This window comes from Heloderma suspectum, chromosome 4 (assembly GCF_057233095.1).
Source record: "Heloderma suspectum isolate Gila_16-S chromosome 4, 16-S_ref, whole genome shotgun sequence".
NCBI lineage: Eukaryota > Metazoa > Chordata > Lepidosauria > Squamata > Helodermatidae > Heloderma > Heloderma suspectum.
This window is the reverse complement of record NC_139461.1, coordinates 45,237,540-45,254,366: the sequence shown is the minus strand read 5'-3', so window position 1 is coordinate 45,254,366 and position 16,827 is coordinate 45,237,540. Positions and strand designations below refer to the sequence as shown.

Below are 16,827 nucleotides of genomic sequence, written 5' to 3'. Positions count from 1 at the left end.
CAGACATGCCCTCACATGGAGCTCCCCTACCAGCAGCAGGTATCAAGGGAGCAGGCTGACTGAGCTCCCTTTAGGAAAGAATCTGTTTCTCAGCCTCAGCTGGTGAAATGGGAAAAGAATGTTGGTGAAGTAGACTGTGGCTGCAATTACCTGGGAGTAAGCTGCATTTAACACAGTGGGATTTACTTCCAAATAAACATGCACAGGATTGTGCTGTAAGTTAGCCTGTGTGAAAAAAATAAATTTCAAATTTAAAAAAGGTCATACAAAGGATGGATAGTAGAAGAAAGGAGACAAAATGGTAATGCCTGGATGGGAATTTTATATTACAAAGCTACAAAAATATATCAGCTGTTTGCAGATCTTTCTTTTCTTAGCTGGTAAAGTTAAATTGTGGCTGGCACCCAACGACGTACTTAAGGCAGCATTGTTTTACTTTCCTCCTTCCGAACAGCAGACTGCCATGCCATGTCACAAGTCGCTTTTGAAAGACCTCTCAGTTTAAAAAAATGTCTTGCCAGGGAAGATGGAGGGGAGTGTTGTTCAAGAAGCACTGGCCCCTGCTGTTCAAGAAACATATTCCCAAAACACCCCCCCCCCGGCATGCGGAACTCGTTGCATGAGTTGGATCACAGCCCGTGCATCTTTGAGGATATACAGCTTACTGTTACTCTGCTAAACTTCTCTAAAGTCCATAGACAATATTTCATTTTGGTATAATTTCCAGAGCCTTGTTAGTTTGTTGCAGCAAAAACAAGAAAGGGTCTTGTGGCACTTTAAAGACTAAGGGTTGGATCCAGGCTTAGTTATACTTAGAGTAGATCCATTGAAATTAATGAAACTTAAGTTAGTCATGAATAACTTAGGTCCCAACCCTAACAGGTTTATTTTGTAGATCTAGTCCACAAAAGCCTATGACACAATAAATGTGTTAGTCTTTAAGATGCCACATTATTAGGTTTATCAATTAGGCATCTCATTTTTTTTTTAAATGAAGATAACTGTTTCCCTTGACTAAATAAAATGTGCCATTTACTTTTAGGAGAACCACATAAGAATTGCATTGCTGGATCAGGGTAGAAGTCCATCAGATCCAGAAGTTGGGACCAAACTAGATGTGACATTAAATGTGTTTTTGCATTTAAAATGCAGGTTTTTAAAAATGTGAATTGTATGGGGCAGGGCGGGGGGACTGATCATACCTGGATTTCAGCAGGCATGGTATTGGAATTTAACCCTTTCCTCTCCTGCTGTGGTCCTGAGAAGACATCCCTTCCCAGCCCAGGCCTCTGGGAGGAAATCCCTCCGTGGGGCAAATGGGGGATCCTACCCCCAAATCAAATATCAGATGCTTCCAGAGGAGCTCACTACAAAAGGGACATGATGGAGGAAGCCAGCTTCTAACTGCCTTATTTTTTGTATTATCCGGTTCTAGCTTGGAATGTGGTCAAGTACGAAACCCAACCATGAAGCTGTTTTAATTCTTCTGATGCAACCCAATGATATATCATGAGAAACCTTTTCTTAGGAGATCATGGCCCAGTGAGATTTCAGTTTTTGGAGGCACACACTGTTAGGTTTGCCATCTGGATGAAGATTGCTCTGTGGTTGCTAGGTGAAGGGAATTTCCTGCCCTAATGACACTGATTTGGGGTAAAACTTCAGATGGATTTTGCAGGACTGCACCGTCATTCATGGAGCATTCAGTTACTGTATATTGCGTGGAGCTGTCAAATCTTCAAGCAGTCTGGATTTCCCTCTCCTTCTGGTAAATGAATAAAAGAAATGAACGGCCAATAAAAACATTGCCTTCATAACTTTAAATATACTTTTCATTTACTTTGATTTTGCTAATGTTGAATGCACACTTATTTACTTAGGACATGATTCAGCCAAAGTTAAGTATTTTAAGGTCCAGTAATTTCTGTAGGAAAGTAGAGCATGTACTTCAGTTTTTCCCATTGAAATTTATTGAACCTGACTGTGCTAGAACGTAGATTCATTGCTCTCAGTGAAGTTTATCATCTCTCCACCTATTCTATTTCATCGACTTGTGGCAAGGATAAATGAGAAAAACTATTGTAAAAGCACTTTATTCACCAGAATGTGGAATAAAACAAACTAGGGATGTCAGAGAATTTCTCCACGAATCTCAGCCCCCCAAAATTGGTGGAGAAATGGTCTGCCCCCCCGTCCCCCCGGGACAGGACTTACCTTGCTCAAATGTCCCTGGCGGCGGTGGCGGCTCCGGCGGCGGTTTGGCGGCGGTTCGGCGGTGGTGCGATGGCGGCGGCGGCGGCGGCCGGTCTTCCGACCGGCTGCCACCACCATTTCCAAGTAAAAAAAAAAAAAAATGTGATAGGCTACGTAAAGATTTACGTAGCCTATCATGGCTAGATTTTTAAAAAACACCGTGATAGGCTATGTAAATGTTTACGTAGCCTATCATGGCTGAGTTTGAAAAAAAAAAAGTGCGTACACAAATGGCGGCGCCCATGGGCGCTGCCATTTGCATTCCTTATTTTGGCACGTGTAGTCTATGTAAACATTTACGTAGACTATGGCGAAAATAAGGGCAACACAAATAGCGTTGCCCTTATTTTCGCCGTAGTCTACGTAAATGTTTACGTAGACTACACGTGCCCAAATAAGGAACGCAAATGGCGGCGCCCATGGGCACCGCCATTTGCGTATGCACTATTTTTTTTTTTTAAGTCAGCCATGATAGGCTACGTAAACACTTACGTAGCCTATCATGGCTGACTGCAGGGACACAAACGGCGGCGGCTACGGCTGCTGCCATTTGCATCCCGGCAGGACTAGAGGATTTGCGGCCGGAGAGACGGGGCGCCTCCCCCCCGGCCAGAATTTTGGTGGGGAGGGACAGGGCACCTCCCCCCTGGCCAGAATTTTGGCGGGGAAGGACAGGGCGCCTCCCCCCCGGCCAGAATTTCAGGGGGAGGGACGGAGCGCCTCCCCCCCCACCGCGAAGCAAGCTTCGGGATCAGGTAAGGGACTTTCGTCCATCCCTAAAACAAACACTTTGGCTTCCCGTGGATACTTACACAATCCTTATCTCTTATTCCTTGTGTGCCATGTCTTAATTTTATTTAGATTTTAACAGTGGAGAGTGGAGGTTCTGATGTCAGAAGGGCACTGAATGCACTCTGGGTTTCAGTCAGGACTCTAAAGGAGCTATCGAAACTGTGAAGCACCTTCGATAGCTCCTTTAGGGTTCTGACTGAAGCCCAAAGTGGATTTACCATCCCACTGACATCGGAACCACCAGCCTCCACTGGATTTTAAGCCTGAGGACAACAGGGACTGTCATGCTACTTACCTTTGTAAGCTGCTTTGAGAGCCTTCTTGGCTAAAGAGCAGAGTAGAGATGCTGTAGATATATACATAAATTGCCCTCAAAGAGGAAATGCATCACCAAAAAAGCAAGGGGGGGGGGAAGAGGGCATAGATTAGATGAAATTTATATGTGCTAATTTATATGTATAGATGCAAATTTAGGAATAATGACTATAATTTAAATTGAAATACCATACAACTCACCATAGTGGGAAGAATGGTGGCCATTAGGTGTGCCTGTTTACTGCCGAGGCGCTCCCTGTTGATGGGCAGATGTGAGCCCCTTTCTCTCTCTTCTTTTGATCCTTTATCTTTAAACATGACAGAATATGCTTCAAATAGAGCAAGGCTGTGCAACTTCAGGCAGTCCAGGGGCCAATTCCTCCCACTCCGGACCTATCGTGGGTCACACTCCTGTTGCCAGCAAAAAAAGGGGGATGGTAGTAATTTGCTGTCGAAATTTGACAGCAAAATACTACGGAGACTTAGAGCAGACAAACTGAGTTTGAAAACAAGCCACATTTGCTCTAAGCCTCTGTAGTTGCTATGGAGCCATTGCAAAGGCTTGGAATGGAAAAATGAAGCTGGTTTTCAAGCTTGTTTTCAAGCTAAATCTGTCTGCTCTAAACCTCTTTAACGGTTTGCTGCTGAAATTCGGCAGCAATCAGCTACTTTCCCCTTTATTTTTCTTTACCCGTGGCTGTAACAGAGACATAAGGGGAGAATGGAGCTCCTCTCCTCTCCTCTCTTCCTCCCCCAGCCCTGCTACAGCAGCAGTGATGGCAGCGACAGGCTGGTCATTTTAAGTAAGTGTAAGAGACTTGCGTGAAATGATCAGCCTGTCCCCATCGCCACTGCCACTGAAGCAGGGATGAGAGGGGAAGTGACCCGGACTGCTTGTTGAGCTCTCCAGGCACACAGCCCATCTTGTGGGGGCAGACAGCAGCAGTGACTCATAAGTGGCCATGCTCGATGGGCACAAATAAGTCCATCCATCCCTAGTCTGTCCCAGTCCTGCAACCCAGGACCTTTTGAACTGGGGACCGAACCAGGAGCCTTCTCCATGCAAAGCAGGTTTCACTAGGACCCGTTCCTTATTATGTGAGTGCAAGTGATAGTCTGCCAGTCACAGGCATGTAGGTATACAAAACTATGCATGAAAAGAACAGCAACATAGGAACTCAGGAAGTTGCCTTCTATGGAGTAGGGATGTACAAATCCCTTAACTGGTTCCGGTTGGGGCATCTGCTGGAGGGGGGGAGGCACTCCGTCCCTCCCCCCGGAATCCTAAATGGAGGGGGAGGTGATCCGGTCCTCACCCCCGGAATCCTGCCCGGACGGCTCTGCTCCGTGGTGGCTCCACGGAGCAGCTGGCCAGGGCCGTCTGCAGCTGGAGTTCCGGCCACAGACGGGCTGCTGCGGATGAAAATGACGGCCGCCGTAGCGGCCGCCATTTGGGTCCTTCCAGGCTGCCATGATAGGCTATGTAATTATTTACGTAGCCTATCGTGGCATGGCCCCCCAAAAAAACAACAACAAAAAAACAGCGTACACAAATGGCGGTGGCTACGGCGGCTGCCATCTGCATTCCCTATTTTTCGCCGTTTTATCCTATGTAAATATTTATGTAGGCAATTACGGCGAAAAAAAAGGGAACCTCAAATAGCATAGTGGGCGCTATTTATGTTTCTTTTCTTTTTTTTCGCTGTAAAAGCCTACATAAATATTTACATAGGATAAAACGGCGGGAAAAAAAAGAACGCAAATAGCTCCCATGACGCTATTTATGGTTCCCTTTTTTTCCCGCCGTAATTGCCTACATAAATATTTACGTAGGATAAAACAGCAAAAAAAGAGAAAAAGAACTCAAATAGCGCCCACTACGCTATTTACAGTTCCCTTTTTTTTGCCGTAATTGCCTACGTAAATATTTATATAGGATAAAACGGCAAAAAATAGGGAACGCAAATGGTGGCTGCCGTAGTCGCCATTTGCGTACGCTGTTTGTTTTTTTTCCCCTTGGCTTGCTGTGATTGGCTATGTAAATACTTACGTAGCCTATCATGGTAAAGACCAGAATGCAAATGGCGGCTGCGGCAGCCGGTCGAAAGACCAGTTGCCGCTGCTGCCAGAGCCGCCACCATCTGGAACATCTGCCCCAGGTAAGCCTTGTCCCGGGGGGAATCCGTGGGGGGGGAGGCCGTTCTGCCATGGATTTTGGGGGGCTGAATGTCAGTGCATTTGGCCTCACTGAAATCCATGGCGGAATTCTCCGCCATCCCTACTATGGAGTCATCTGGGCCAGTATTGCCAACAACAACTGGCAGTGGCTCTCCAGGCCTGACCAGCAGCAGTTTTTTCCCCTAGCCCTACCTGTAGATGCTGGGGATTGAACCTGGGACCTTCTGCATGCAAAGCATGTGCTCTACCCACTGAGCCATGGAATAAGAGAACATATAGAACATAAAAGGGCCATGATGGATCAGACCAAGGGTCCATCTAGTCCAGCATTCTGTTCACACAGTGGCCAACCAGCTGCCTATGGGAAACCCACAAGCGGGACGTGAGTGCAACAGCGCCTTCCCACCCATGTTTCCCAGCAACTGGTGTACATAAGCACACTGCCTCTGATACTGGACATAGCATATAGTGATCAGGACTAGTAGCCATTGATAGCCTTATCCTCTGTGAGTGTCATTGCACAGTAACTACTCCTGGAACTTGTGAGAAAATACATATAGATGTAAACACATTTGCTTTAAAATGTTATTCAATTAAGTGGTCTCTGTCTGAGGTGAGGGGCACTACTTAGCAGTATCTTGGAAGAGTCTCCTCATCGCACTGCAATAAGAGTTTCAGACCACATGTGATTATTCCTTAGAGGAAATATACCTCTGGCCAGATCAGTGCTAATATGAACTATTTATTATTATGAGCAATGGACTGATATACTATATACATGTATGCTAAATACACCAATCCCCCTAAAGGGTTGGAAATTTTAAAAGGTGCTGATATTAAGGAGTATAAAAAACATAGATCCTGGAAGTACAGTCAGGGCCAGAAATATTGGAACAATGATAACTGTTTTGGCAGTCGGCCTCTGTACACCCCCACACTGAAGTTGAAAGGAAACACACCCAGATGGGAGCGAAGTCAGGACTTTCAGCTGTAATTCAAGGGGTGTGACAAAAGTGGGGCACTAACCATTCAGGAAGGACAGCCAGTGGCATACACACACACCCATCGTTGGTGGCTCCTAAGTAATGGAACAAACCAACATCATCTCAAACCTAAGGATCACCTTGAATATCTGGATGAAAATCCTTTGCAGTCAATGACTGCCTGAAGTCTGGAACCCATGGGCATGACCAAATGCTGAGTTTCCTCCCTTGAGATGCTTTGCCAGGCCTTGACTGCAGCTGCCTTCAGCTGCTGCTTGTTTGTGGGTCTTTCTGCCTTCAGTCTTGTCTTCAGGAAGTGAAAAGCATGCTCTATTGTGTTGAGATCAGGTGACTGACTTGGCCATTGAAGAACATCCCACTTCTTTGCCTTCAGAAACTCTTAGGTAGTTTTTGCTGTATGTTTTGGTTCATTATCCATCTGCAGTATGATAGGGATGTACGAAAGTCACTTACCTTTTTGAAGGGTGACATTCATGGTGGGGGGAAGGCACTCCGTCCCTCCCCCTGAACTTCTGGCCAGGGGGGAAGGCGCTCCATCCCTCCCCCCAAAAATTCTGGCTGGGGGGGAGGCGATCTGTCCCTCCCCCCCCAAATTCTGGCCAGCTGGCTACGCTCCGCAGGGATTCTGCGGAGCCACTGGCTGGCTCCGCCAGCGGCCGGACATCCGGCCGCTGGCTAGCAGGGACGCAAATGGCAGTGGCCATAGCCGCCGCCTTTTGCGTCCCTGCAGTCAGCCATGATAGGCTACATAAATGTTTACGTAGCCTATCACAGCTGATTTAAAAGAAAACAACAACAACGTGTGTACGCAAATGGCGGTGCCCATGGGCGCCGCCATTTGTGTTCCTTATTTTCGCCGTCTTAGTCTACGTAAACGTTTACGTAGACTAAGACAGTGAAAATAAGGGGAACGCAAATAGCGTAGTGTCTATGCTATTTGCGTTCCCCTTATTTTCGCTTTCTTAGTCTACGTAAATGTTTATGTAGACTAAGATGTGCCAAAATAAGGAACGCAAATGGCGGCGCCCATGGGCGCCACCATTTGCGTACGCACGTTTGTTTTCCTTTTAAATCAGCCTTGATAGGTTACGTAAACATTTACGTAGCCTATCACGGTGTTTTTTAAAAATCTAGCCATGATAGGCTACGTAAATCTTTATGTAGAGCTATCATGTTTTGTTTTGTTTTTAACTGGAAATGGTGGCGGCGGTAGCTGGTCGGAAGACCAGCCGCCGAACCGCCGCCGAACCGCCGCTGGAGCCGCCGCCGCCGCCAGGAAGATCCGCCCAAGGTAAGTCCCATCCCGGGGGGGTGGGTGGCAGACCGTTCCGCCACCGATTTCGGGGGGCCGAATGCGCTGGCATTTGGCCTCCCCAAGATTCGTGGTGGAATTCTCTGACATCCCTAAATATGAAGCAGCATCCTATCAGTTTGGCAGCATTCGGCTGAATCTGAGCAGAAAGGATAGCCCTATACACTTCAGAATTCATCCTGCTGCTTTTATCAGCAGTCAGGTCATCAGTAAACACCAGTGACCCATTCCATTGGCAGCCATACATGCCCATGCCATTACACTGCCTCCACCATGTTTGACAGATGATGAGGTATGCTTTGGATCATGAGCTGTTCCTTTCCTTCTCCATACTTTTCTCTTCCCATCATTCTGGTACAAGTTAATCTTGGTTTCATCAGTCCAAAGAATCTTATTCCAGAACTGGGCAGGCTTTTTTAGGTGTTTGCTGGCAAAGGCTGATCTGGCCTGTCTGTTCTTGAGCGTTACCAGTGGTTTGCACCTTGTTGTGAAACCTCTGTATTTACATTCATAAAGCCGTCTTTTGACTGTATATGTTGACAATGACATGCCTACCTCCTCAAGAGCATTCTTGACCTGGCTAGATGTTGTGAAAGGGTTCCTCTTCCCAATGAGCAGAATTCTGTGGTCATCCACTTTAGTTGTCTTACGTGGTCTCCAAGGCCTTTTGCTGTTGCTGAGCTTGCCAGTTAATTCCTTCTTTTTCAGGATGTTCCAAACTGTTGTATTGGCCACTCCCACTGTTTTTGCTATCTCTCTGATGGGTTTATGTTGTTTCCTCTGCCTAATGATGGCCTCCTTCACTCACATGGACATCTTATGTTGGGAGTTCCAGTGAACAGCTACCAAATGAAAATGTAACACTCAGAACCACCTCCAGGCCTTTTATCTGCTTGAATGGTCATGGGGTACCCAGGAAACAGGCCACACCTGGCCATGCGCTGCTTGTCAACCATTTGTTCCTGTCAGGGTGGAAACTGAGCCGATCGAACCCCAGAGCAGTTCTGATTCTGAGGAGGATCAGCAGTCCGTGGGAGAGGAGCCAGCTCATCCCTCACAGGCACAGCAGCTGGCAGAGATTCCTCCTGCCAGCATTCCTGAGATAGATAGTGATCCTAGCAGTGAGAAAATGTGGGAACGGGGCTTGCTAGATCCTCAACGCAGACGCAAAGAGCGATGAGTGATGGAGGGCGCAGAAAGGAAGCGTAGCGCCCGTTTGGCACGCAAGCAATGGCTGCCTCCCGTGGACCCAAGAGAAAGAGGGAGGATCTCTCCCTAGCCCATAAGTTCAGGGTCTTCAAGTGACTCTCCTTCAAACGGGGATCAACTACCTACTCGGTGCATAGGCCTCTCTGCTGTTCCTTGCTTAGTTGCTGGTGATTAGCATCTGAAAGAGTCATGAAGTTGTAAAAGGATTAAAGCCTTGAAAAGAATCCTTTCATCTGTGTCTTGAGTTGGCTATTGGAGTCTACTGAAAAAGGCCACTAGGGCGCCTCCTGACAGTTCCATTACTTATGAGCAACCAAAGATGGGTGTGTGTGTATGCCACTGGCTGTCCTTCCTGAATAGTTAGTGCCCCACTTTTGTCAAACCCCTTGAATTACAGCTGGAAGTCCTGACTTCGCTCCCATCTGGGTGTGTTTCCTTTCAACTTCAATGTGGTGGTGTACAGAGGCCAACTGCCAAAACAGTTATCCTTGTTCCAATATTTCTGGCCCTGACTGTATGTGTGCATGAGGGTCACAGTGTGCTAGATCCCCCCTTGTATTGGCCAGGTTGGCTGACCTCTCATTTGACGGATGATCAGGAAAAATAGTTTGATGGTGTAGTCAAGGATGATTGATGTTCTGTGAGTATTTTATCATTTTCTTTTGTTTTTTACTTTGATCAGTTATTTGTTCTCAGATTTCTTATTTTATTCAAGTGAGCATATGATTGTTCAAAACTCATTTAAGCAATATGGATGTGATTAGTTTCTAACTTTATTTTTTGCCCATGTGTAAAAAAAAAAAGTGTAAAAAAGGCTAAAAAGCAAATGTGTTAAAAAGCCACTGTAAAGTAGGCAGCATTTATCACATCCTGCCCCCCGCCTTAAAACACTTTTGGGGGTCCCTGTGTAAAAAAATAAAATAATCACAACAACTGCTCTTTAAAGACATTGCATTTTTGTACCCTTGAATATAGATCAAAGAGACCTTTCAAAAGAAACCTCCATACACACAGTGAATTCAGAAAATGCAACACCGCAGCCAAGGGCCACCCCTGAATGCCTCGTAGAATGCTTGTAAGACATCAGCATTATTCGCTCCTGAATTTCTGACTAGACAGTGTCCCGTATGCATCAATACGAATCTGAGGATTAACATCATCGAAGAAAAGTAACCCCCATTGACTTATGTTTCTCTACAAAGCAAAAAAAGAAAAAAAGAAAGAAAGTTTCCAATCTTCCAATCTGTTATTGGTGGAAACCCAAATATTCTATGCAAGCCCTGGCCTTGAGGACACAGGAGAGGCTGATGATAGTCTTGAAACTGGAACCCCACAGCTATGTGCCCAGATGCATGGTAAGACCTATAATGAGTGTTATTTTTTGGTCTTGGGTGCACAGCATGGGAAGATGCTGCCAGTTGGATCCCTGCACCTGCGTTAGCTGCTGTTGTCAAGCATATTGTCAAGCATATGATCTTAGAATGAGAATCTATGGCTACTTCCCCGTACGTGTGTGTGTGTGTATCTATCTATCTATCTATCTATCTATCTATCTATCTATCTATCTATCATATAATGGAGATTTTATATATATATATATATATATATATATATATATATATAATCATTGCTATAATGTGCTTTAGCTAAAATCATCTTTTACTTTACTCAGCAGAAGGGACTGGTTGAATTCTCCATCTTTTTGCAACATTCATTTTACTGGTTTCAAATTTTACTGTCCTGCCCACTTAAGTTAATCTTTTATTCAGTATGCTATTTAAATGCCACTGTTTAACAAAGGAAAGGCAACAGTGGGAATGTGTGTGTCTGTTTACAGACTCACAATGAAAAGAGAAGTGATTTTTTTTTTAAACCCCTTCGTTATTCATGTGTTGACTATCATCTTATCCCATCACAAAATACCATTGTGGTCTCATGGGGCTGGATCCAGACGTAGGCCAGATCAACACCTTGTGACATATCATTACGATCCCACCATGGTAATGCTATAGCCCTCTTGCACAATATACCTCGTAGGACAAACAGTGGCATTTGTTGCAGTATTTTCGATAATGTGGAATAAAAAAAAGGAATTAGCACTACAACAGCAGTATATAGAATGTGTAATGTGCCCCAACGGTTATCAGTACACTTCAATACTGCTATAACGCAGTAGTGTAGTTTTAGCCTTAGTCATACTTAGAATAGATTCATTGAAACCAATGAGATTTAAGTGAGTAATTGTTTCAATGTGTCTTCTTTAAGTATGATGAGGGGCTGCAATCCTATGCATGTTCAGACAGAAAAAGTCCTACAACTCCCAGCATTCCCTAGCCAGCGCATAGGATTACGCCCTACGTCTGGATAAAACCCATTGTATGAAATGTCACACAAACATAAAATTTGGCAAAAATATCAGAATTTGAATTCCAATTTTTGAATTTCAAAATGTATGGTCATGATTACCGAGCAGGTATATATGGAAGGAGTGTTTCCTTCCATATATATCTCTTCCGGGACCCTAAAATAATCTTCAGAGGCCCTTCTTCTGAAGAATGGTGCTCCTGCCAAATGATATCTTGGCAGGTGACTACTAAGGAGAGGGCCTTTTCAGTGGTGGCACTGTAGTTGTGGAATGCCCTGCCCAGAGAGACCTTCCTGGTGCCTATGTTGTGGACTTTTTGGCACCAGGTAAAGACCTTTTTATTTTCCCAGACTTTTTACTCCTTCCATTTTAAAAATGTTGTAGTGTAGTTTTAGATCTTTGCATTCACTACCGCTGGCTTTTACTCTGGTTTTCACTCTAGTTTTATTCTGTTTTAATCTTAAGGTTTTAATATCATGTTTTATTATGTTATTGTAGTCTATGGTTTTAAGATTTGTTTTGTGAACCACCCAGATGTCTTTGGCTGTTGGGCAGTAGAGGAATGAATTCAATCAACAAACCAACAAAGCCAGTTTGGACAAAGTTCTAAGTGAGTGTGTGTGTGTGTTTTTAACATGAAGCCTATAAGTTGGGGCTGTCTGGATGTGATGAGGGCGTGAGGATGTTATCCCTTCTATCAGGCACATCTGTCCCAACTTCTGTAAACTCACACCTACAGAGCAGAATTATGGGATTGCTGAAGAGGAGCTGTTGGCAATTAAATAGCTTTTGAGACTTTATAACAATGAACTGTATCCAGATTCATGCTGGATCATCAACTACATTGTTGGAAGTGGACTTCCCTGCCCTCTCCTTTCCATAGCAGCCCCTTTAGCCCCTGAAAATTCTACACAGAGAAGCAGAAGACCCTGCTGAATGGGTGAGCTGTGTGAGAGAGGGGAGGGGAATCCCCCCAAATCAGGTGACGAGACCTTCTGCGAGCAGAGCCCTTCCTCTCTTGGATCCAGTCCATTATCTTGACAGACCAAGACATTTGGTACTCATCTTAATGGGCTACAAAAAACTGGTGTCCCTACAAGCAACCAAGGCCCTCACTCAGTGGTAATTCTGCTGTGTGTTCTTCTTCTCCATGTTCCAATTTCAAATAACATACCACCTAAAGATGCCTTGTCACAGTTTCTGTCCCTTCTGAGGAACCTGCTGGGAATACACCTGCAAATAGGGATGGCTGCATTAGTCTATTTCTGGTTGCTGTGAGTTTCACATGAATTCAGTCATAGGTTCATTCTGCCAAATTTCCACATCAGTCTGTGATTTAAAACACACCACACACACACACACACTTGCATTATTCTCATATGCTATTTCCTCTACTATACACATTTTTGTATGCAACTTTCTGTAACATAAACACATTTTAATGCAATTTTTGAACTGAAAACTGAATAAAAAAATTTGGAGAACTACAAAACCCAAATACTAATTTTTCCTTGATCTGCATATTAGTTCAGGAACTGTGAATTAGGTTGTTTTACTTAAAAAAGTGGAGCAAATGAAATTCTCTCCCATCCCTATTTACAATCTTATCCCTTTGTCCTTGTGATAGTATGCCCTGAGCTGATGATTGTTTGGGGGCAGCAGAGTGTGGGGGAGCTGAAGTATATATGAAGGCATTTGGCAGTGCCAGAAAAGGAAGTAGCTTTTTTGCAAAAACAAAACAAAAACCATTCACTAACAGTGAATAGTTAACTGCTCAGCCCTAGCTCTTACTATAATGGTTAAACATTACCTTTCATATTCTACACACCAATAGAATATAAATATGGAGATATAATGAATTTTTGATGAATATATGAGAGACAACTTTTAACAGGAACCTCATGTTTAATGTTTCTCTTTCTCAACACTTTTTGCCACTCCATGTAAAATGTTTGTTTATTCATTTAGTGGCACATGGGAGAGGGCATTCTCTGCTGCAGCACCCTGGTTGTGGAATGCCCTCCCTTTGGAGGACCAACTAGGGATGTACGAATTGTGTACCTTCAGTGCTGCTTGACTTCCGCAGTTTGCAGCCAGTGCTCCGTTCTGCCGTTCACAAGCCCCCAGAATTCTCCTCTTTTTTTTCCGCTCAGAAAATTACGAAGATAAATCTGTACCGAAAACTATAATTCCGGTGCCCAGCCATCTCTGTGGGTCCACATAACTTCCATAAGAATCGCTATTTTTCGTAAATATTTACATTTAAAAAAAACCTGAAATCCTCTGTCTCTGTTTACTTTCAGCCAAAACACTTCCTCTTCCTAGGGGCTTCCCAAAAGAAGGCTGTCTTAGGTGTGCCTGAGAGATAAACTCTTTGTTTAAAGCAATGCTGTTTTAAAGAAAGAAAAATCCTTTTAAAATGACCATGCTGGTCCTGGAGTGGCATATTCATTTTAAAAGGTTTTTACTATCTTTAAAACAGCGTTGCTTTAAACAAAGAGTTTATCACTCAGGCACACCTAAGACAGCCTTCTTTTGGGAAGCCCCTAGGTAGGAAGAGGAAGTGTTTTGGCTGAAAGTAAATGGAGAGGGAGGATTTCAATTTAAAAAGAACACCCACAAACAAGGCGGTGAGCACAATTCATTTTTTTTTTTTAAACTTACATATTTATTATTGGAATATATTACACTGCGTTTTTACTTATGAAAATTCTGTGACTCTTTGCGGATGATGAAAAAAAGCCGCATGACTGCTGGCTCCACAGGTCCTCGTAGTGCCGTTCCTCAGAGGATTCCGTGGCACGGACTGAAGGGAATTCGATCCCATTTCAGTCCGTGGAGGAATTCTCTGACATACCTAGGCCCAACTGGTGCAGATATTGGTTTCATTTTGGTGCCAGTTAAAACATGGCTTTTCACCAAAGCCTTCGAGGGCTAATTGAATTCCCTAAAGCTGCACACTGTTTTAACTGTGTTATTGTTTTAGATTTTTAAATTGGTATTGGCTTGCTTAATTGTTTAATATGTCATTAGCTGTCTAAATTAATGACATAAACCCTGATTGGTTGGGGCAATCTATGAAGGAAGCAACAGAAAAAGAGACAATAGTGGTAAACCAGGTCAATAAAAGGTGAATTGAGGTATTGTTCATAGCAGTTGAGGTATTGTTCACAGTGTGCACAGGGCCTATTTCATGATATGTGAATCATAGAGACAAGGTAAGACAACACTTGGTTGGCAAATACAGAAGAATCCTGAGCCACCTCGATGAGATGTATAGTGGAGAAAAGTATTTAGTAACCAGGCTATGGATCAACTGCCCACATGGATATTTTTTTGACCCCAACCAGGAACAAAACCTTGTGAGCACATCTGTGTTGTGTTATTAATTTGGTGTTTAAGAACTGCAACAATGCAACTGGCAGACTTTATATAAGATACTGCTTATTAACCACTCAGCTAGAAAGACTTCCTTGAATTCCTTGCCAAGGGTTTGACACAGAGATAATTATATGAGCCCGACAACGAACAAGGGTGTTTTTTTTTTGTATGAATAGTTGATAGAAAATGGAATTTAAAATCACAAAGCATCTAATTTTATTCAACTGTTACGTTTTTAGAAATTGCTGTTTGAGAAAGGACTGGGTAGCTCAGAAATAAAGGCGTTAACATTTTGAACCAGTTATGATCTTGTTGAATTGCTCACTTTTAAAATGGATGCTACAATCAACTTTATTGGCTGACCATTGTGAACACAACTCACAATTAGAGTGTGGATATTTGATTAATTTTTAGTGTGATTTCACAGTAATTAACTTCAAAACAACAAAAAGGAATGTTCCTTAAATTCATATGTGAATACAAAACACTCTGCCCCCAATCCAAAGAAGGTGGGCGTGTCCCCCACTGAAATTAATGAGACAAGTTGGTTGTAATTAATGAGTTCCACTGAAAGCAGTGGTTCTTAAGCATCATGAAATTAAAAGATGCTTGCTCCTTGGGAGGAAAACTAAACTATGGCAAACCTAGACAGCATAGTAAGAAGCAGAGACATCACCTTGCCGACAAAGGTCCGTCTAATCAAAGCTATGGTTTTCCCAGTAGCAACGTATGGCTGGACTATAAGGAAGGCTGAGCGCCGAAGAATCGATGCTTTCGAACTGTGGTGCTGGAGAAGACTCTTACGAGTCCCCTGGACTGCAAGGGGGTCAAATCAGTCCATCCTAAAGGAAATCAACCCTGACTGCTCATTGGAAGGACAGATAATGAAGCTGAAGCTCCAATATTTTGGCCACCTAATGCGAAGAGAAAAGTCACTGGAAAAGACCCTGATGCTGGGAAAGATTGAAGGCAAAAGGAGAAGGGGACGGCAGAGGATGAGATGGCTAGATAGCATCACTGATGCAATGAATATGGACTTGAGCATTGCCCGGGAGAGAGCGCAGGACAGGAAGGCCTGGCATGCTATGGTCCATGGGGTCATGAAGAGTCGGACACGACTGAACGACTGAACAACTGAACAACGACAACAAGGTGGGGACCTCAACTGATGCACTGGAATTCTGAAACTTTCAAGGAATTGTTGGATCAGGATGAGGCCATGCCTGGTGCTCTTATGTCTGAGAAGTCATAGACAGGCTCCTTATTCAGCAGTGTGGGAGGTACAGACATAAATGTGCCTTGATACTGGAACAAATATTTGGATGCAAATTGGAATGCACATGCCCAACACTGTCTTGAGCATTCATTGTTGCTTACAACCATAACTTGCTCATTGAACTTCATGTTTATTGAATGACTGATGCTTAGGGATGGCGGAGAATTTCTCCACGAACCTTTGAGAGGCCGAGTGCCGAGGCATTCGGCCCCCCGAAAGTGTTGGGGAAATTCTCTGCCGGCCCCCCACCCCCCCCGGGATGGGACTTACCTTCAGCGAATGTCCCTCTTGGTGGCGGGTCCAGGCGGCGGTTTGGTGGCGTTTAGATGGGGGCGAGGGTGGCTGGTCTCCTGACCGGCTGCTGCTGCCACCATTACAAAATAAAAAAGTTAAAAAAAACAACACACACCCGTGATAGGCTATGTGACGATTTACGTAGCCTATCACGGCTAGATTTCCAAAGTCAGCCGTGATAGACTACGTAAATTGTCATGTAGCCTATCACGGGTGACTTTGGGAAAAAAAAAAAGCGCTTACGCAAATGGCGGCGGCCCATGGGCACCGCCATTTGCGTTCCTTATTTTGGCACATCTAGTCTACGTAAAGATTTATGTAGACTATGGCAAAAATAAGGGCAACGCAAATAGCCCTTCAAATTTGAGAATCTAGCTTATAATTCACACACCAAGAGAAATTATTTTAAATTTTAAAACCAGGGACATTGGTGACCTATTATAACATC

The 16,827-nt window shown here is 44.1% G+C and overlaps 1 long non-coding RNA gene across 1 annotated transcript; it reads right to left on the bottom strand.

Moving 5' to 3' along the window:
• Window positions 1-300: 300 nt before the first annotated feature.
• On the bottom strand, window positions 301-13,751 carry LOC146346785 (uncharacterized). The gene is made up of 5 exons (XR_014789829.1): window positions 13,490-13,751; window positions 12,603-12,661; window positions 3,562-3,668; window positions 3,341-3,391; window positions 301-1,765 (listed from the first exon to the last, which is right to left on the bottom strand). It is a non-coding gene; the product is annotated as an uncharacterized LOC146346785 (long non-coding RNA).
• Between the last annotated feature and the right edge of the window lie 3,076 nt (window positions 13,752-16,827).